The sequence below is a fragment of the Mesocricetus auratus genome, unplaced genomic scaffold (assembly GCF_017639785.1).
Source record: "Mesocricetus auratus isolate SY011 unplaced genomic scaffold, BCM_Maur_2.0 Super-Scaffold_100027, whole genome shotgun sequence".
Classification (NCBI taxonomy): domain Eukaryota; kingdom Metazoa; phylum Chordata; class Mammalia; order Rodentia; family Cricetidae; genus Mesocricetus; species Mesocricetus auratus.
Genome location: NW_024429208.1, coordinates 1,447,876 through 1,453,370, shown reverse-complemented (window position 1 = coordinate 1,453,370; position 5,495 = coordinate 1,447,876).

The window sequence follows — 5,495 nt, the reverse complement described above, 5'->3', positions numbered from 1 at the left end:
GCTGGCTTCAAGGTGACCATGGCAACCCAGCCCCGCTCCCCTCGCTGAGCCTCTCAGCCCCCGCAGAGAGGGAGGGAACAGCCTAACCCCAGAGAAAGGGAGAAGGGACTGAGGACTGGGAAACGGGGCCAAAGGGGTCTCCTAGACAAAGAGGTCCCAGACAAAGAGACCCCCCCAGACAAAGGCCGCTGAGGAGGCGGCCCAGTGAAAAACAGCTTGGACTGGCTGCAGTCAAAGGCTTAGAGCTGAGCTCGCCCAGCAGACCAGAGGACAAGGTGGGGTGTATGTAGAGGCTGAGGCTGGAAGCAGAAGGGTTCAGAACTGACTGAGGGTGGTCCTTCGGAGACCTCCTTCTGAGTCCCCAACAATGCACGCCCCCCCCCACTTCCCGGGACTGAATCCCAGTTTCTTAAACGGCTATCTCTAAAGTATTAAACTGTGAGAGCTCTCCCCTAGCTGTGGCAACGATCCACAGAAGCACCCGAAGCCAAAAGACAACTTTAGTTTTAGGAGTTGACCTATTGCATGGGGGGAAAAAAAGCATCCTCAGAGGATTCCCTCCGGTCTGTGGTTTGAAAACTGTGAACCCCAAAGCCAAAGGACATTGACTGATTGGGCCGGCAAGGGGTGGGCCGCCAGGGGGTGGGGCCGGGAGGTGACAACTCCTCTCGGCCAGTGAGAGGAAGCCAGGCTCCGCCCTCTGAAAGCTCTGCAATGTTGACTCCCCCTCCCGTCCGCCTTCCCTTGGCAGAGTCTCCACGGCGCAGTTCCCTCCCACAAGGATGAAGGGGCCCTGGAGTTGGCGTGGGTGGCAACTCCGGTTAGCATCGGCTTCCCCTGTGGCTTTCTGATGTGTGCCTGGGGATCTCCGAGTCCCGCCTCCTAATCCATTTCGCAGAGTTACTAAGACTTTGCACGGGGCAGGACTCTGACTGAGCTCTGAGAGGTGTGTGAGCATCGTGCCTCTCCTCAAGTGCTTCCTTCCCCCACGGAGGGAGAGTCTGTAGTCACCGAAGGCAGCCTCCGTGCGCAGGACATAGAGCTGGGGGAGCCGGGGGAGCCAGAGGGGAGTCAGGAAGCCTCCTCCTGAATGGGGTGGGAGAAGACTGAATGAGTGCAACTTCAGGAAGGTCTAAGCCTTTAATCCCAGCACTCGGGAGGCAGAGGCAGGCCGATCTCTGTGAGTTCAAGGCCAGCCTGGTCCACAGAGCGAGTTCCAGGACAGGCTCCATAGCTACTGAGAAACCCTGTATTGAACTCCCCCTGCCCCCCAAAAGATTTGCAGATGAGGCAAGGCTCCTCCTGCCTGAGGCAGCACAGGGTGTGAAACCAGGGACAAACCAGCAACACAGCGTGAACTGTCTCACTACTAGCTTGGCCCTGCTCTGACGGTAAGGGAGTAGGGCATTGGAGCTTTGAGCTGGGAAATGACAGGATTAGGTTTGTGTCCCCCCCTTTCCCCAAAGGAGCCTGGCAGTGTCTCAGAGATGCAAGGTCCAACGGTGGAGGGAAGAAGGTAGCTAACCCCAGCTTTGCCCGTTCACACAGCCCTGGTGCCCCACCTCCCTCTCCGGTCAGGAGTTTAATGGGTAAATAAATGGTGGCAGCCGACAGAAAGCAAAACACGCGGTAGGTCCTTTCTCCAGCCATCTCTAGTGTGTGTTGTCTCCTCCAGCCCTCGGATTGGGGGGTGGGCAGGGCTCCTCATAAAACCCAACCAGGGCCAGAGACGTTGGAACTTGCCCTAGATCCAAGGCAAGTCGAAACTTCCCGCTAGCAGCTTCTTCCATGTCGCTTTTCCAAAACGGGCCTGGGGATCCAGCGTGGTTCCCTGGACGCACTCTTGAGCCTCTTGGGTTCTGGGCACCCGGCAAACCTCCGTCGTTGATACAGACTTCATCTGTCTTCCATGGGTTTCCCGGTGATGGCGACGAACAGGAAAAACCACTGGGGGGCGCTGCCGCGCAAGTGACCTAAACGGAACGCGGGCGGAGAAGAGAAAGGCCTCGGGGATGGAGATGTCGGCAGAGCAGAGCGGGGGAGGGTGGGGAGGAGCCCTAAGCCACAGATACCGAGGGAGGGGTCAGAAAGGCTGAATGTCAGCGCCGGGGGCGCCAGGCTGTTTACGTTTGTGCTCCAGAAACGAAAACAGTCACTTTCTCTCCTGCTGTCATTAGCTAAGGGGCCCTCAGGATCAGCAGCCGGCCTGGGATGGGCCAGGCTGCTCTCAGGAGCCCTTTCCAGACTTTGTCAGTTTGATCCACGCAGCAGTTCTATGGTGGGAAATTTTTGTTTCGTTTTGTTTTGAGACAGGGTCTCACTACATAGCCTGGGCTCTCCTGGAACTCCCTACGTAGACCAGGCTGGTGTAAAACTCAAAGGCTTCTGCCTCTCCAGTGTACGGCCGTACCCTGCTGGGATGGAGAATTTTAAAATATGCTCACTCTTGCCGGGCATGGTGGTGCAGGCCTGTGATCTCATCACTTAAAGAGAACAGACAGACAGGCAGAGACAGACTGGTGTTACAGGCACTGTGATCCCAACTGCTTGGGAGGCAGGATCAAAAGTTCAGAGTCTTCATACGCTAGCTACCCCAGTGAGATCCGGGGGTCAGGTTGCCCTGGGGATCCACTACCTGCCTTTGTAGGCTGGAATCACAGGCAGGCAGGCCACCACCCGGTATTTATATGGGTGCTGGGTATCTGAACACTGGTGGTCATGCCTTGGGCCATCCTGAGCACATGAGATCCTGTCTCCAAGGCTGGAGGCGGGACTGGAGAAGAGAAGGCTCAGCAGTTAGGAGCACACGTTGCTCTTCCAAAGGACCAGTTTCTTTCTCAGCACCCATGGTAGGTGACTCACAAACACCTGTAACTCCAGTTGCTGGAGACCCAACACTCTCTTCTGGCCTCCAAGGGCACTCACACGTACCCAGACACATAAACATAAATAAAAGTAAGATTTTTTTTAGAAAAAACCCTAAGCTGAGATGTGGTCGTTCACACCTTTGGTCCCAGCACTCGGGAGGCAGAGGCAGGTGGATCTCTGTGAGTTCGAGGCCAGCCTGGTCTACAGAGCGAGTTCCAGGACAGCCAGGGCTACACAGAGAAACCCTATCCAGGAAGGAAGGAAGCAAGCAAGCTGACCTTCACTCTTTCCTTCATCTCTTAGGAAGGATATTAGCAGCTCTCTCTGTCTTTCCTGTTTGTGTACAGAGAATGGCAGATTTCTGAAGATGAGGGGCTGGGGGGATGTCTCAGTGGTTAAGGGCACTGGCTGCTCTTGCAGAGGACCCGGGTTCCATTTCCAGCATCTACACGAGGCTCACGACCATCTGTAACTCCAGTTCCAGGGAATCTGATGCCCTCTTCTGGCCTCCACAGGCACTGCGCACACACACAATGCACTTACATACATACAAATGGAACACTCATAAAATAAGAGTAAATTCAGCTGGGAGTTGGTGGTACAGGGCACACACCTTTTAATCCCAGCACGCAGAGGATCTCTGTGAATTTTAAGCCAGCCTGGTCTAGCAATGAGCTCCAAGCAGCCTACAAAGGCAGCGTTTTTGAGCCCTGTCTCAAAAAACTAAATTGCTATCACTAATAATAATGATAATTGATGGTAGTAAATAAAAATTTTTAAAGAATTTTTTAAGCGGCTAGTGATATCTTAAGGCCACACTGGAATCCAAGGTCAGTGTTTCCCAACCCAAGTTGATGAGACTTTGGTGGGTCTATGAGAAAAGTATTCAGTGCATGTTTTCTATTTGCTTGTTGGCAATTTTGGAATGCATGTGTGGCTCAGGCATGGATGACACTGCCTTCGTGTGAGCACCTGACTTGGGTTGGTGTTTATCCTTCACAGCCTCAATGTCTTGGTTGGTTTCATACCAAGTGAAAGCCACGAGGCCAGTACTAACATATTTCTTGGCAATTTGAATAGATCTGTGCCGGGGAAGGACTGAGTCATCACTGGGCACACGGTAAAACACCGTGCAGAGTACAAAAGAACCTAGTGTTGGGCGGGGTTCGTGTTATTTCAGAAAAACAACACAATTCATCACCTTAAGTTGGTGTTAATTTTCAACTTGCCCTTTGTTTATGTTAGCGGCTACTCTGTTTGGGGGCTTTTTAAAAAAATCACTGTTTAGTTGTTAAAGCATTCAGAATTCATAGCTAGCTGGTTTTGCATGCATGGTAAAAATAGCTCTAGCCAAGCTCATAAAAAAAAAAAAACTAACCCTGTTCTTCCAAAATTGTCTGTGCATGCAACCATGCATGCTTCCCCGGAGTCTCCTCATTGCAGAACTAACATGGACCTGGGCCCCAGGAGACTCCAGGGGAAAACTGTGGTGCCGGGATCCCTTGTGAAGCTCAAAGTCCAGCGTAGCCTCCCCCCGCCCCCCCCCCGCGTGCCACTCACACACACACACTCCCCAAGATTAAGCTCAACAACGTTGGAGGCCAGTTGGTGGTGGCGCAAGCCTTTGATCCCAGCACTGGGGAGGCAGAGGCAGGTGGATCTCTGTGAGTTCGAGACCAGCCTGGACTACCAAGCGAGTTCCAGGACAGCCTCCAAAGCCACAGAGAAACCCTGTCTCGAAAAACAAAACAAAACATAAAAGAGAGCTGGAACCTGGGGCGGAGGGGAGATGGGGGAAACGGCCAAGGCAATCTTAAAGGACAGACTCAAGAACTAAAGTGAGAGGCCTGGGATGTACCTCAGTTGGCAGGGCGCTTGCCTGGCATGCACAGCGCCCTGGGTTCAAGTCCAGCATTGTATACAACGGGGCCGTCTATAGGCCAGGCACGGTAGTGCAACCCTTTAATCACGGAAAGGAAGAAGCAGGTGGAGTTCCAGGACAGCCAGGCAGCTGGGGTTATACAGTGAGGCACCGCCCCCCCCACACCCCCCAACTCTCACTCTGAGACAGGGTCTCTCTACACAGCCCTGGCTGTCCTGGAATTCAGACTGGCCTAGAACTCAGGGGGGATCTGCCTGTCTCTGCCTCCTGAGAGCTAGGATGTCTGTGCCACAACATCTGGCCTTTTCAAACTGTTTTGCTGTTGTCCTCTTTTCTCAAAACAACAACAAACCCAACCTGGGCTGTCTAAATTTTTTCCTAAATATACACAGTTTTTCCTCTTGGTGACACAGTGTCGCCTGTATTGCAGGCCGACCTCCGTCTTGATCTTCCTGCTTCCATCTTCTCAGTGAAGGGCACCCATGGCACCCGCTTTATGTACGGGGACAGAACCCAGGGCTTTGTGTGGGGGGGAAGCAAGCACGCTACCAACTGCGCCTTAGCCCCAGCAATAGCCGCACGCACACCTTGGCGGCCCTGACTTTGAATAAAAGGAGAGGAGAGAGATACGGAGTGTGTTTTTAAGGATGCTGTGGTTGGTTGGGCATAATGGCGCACGCCTTTTTAAGCCCAGGACTCGGGAGGCAGAGCCAGGCACATCTCTCTAGTTCCAGACTAGTCTGGT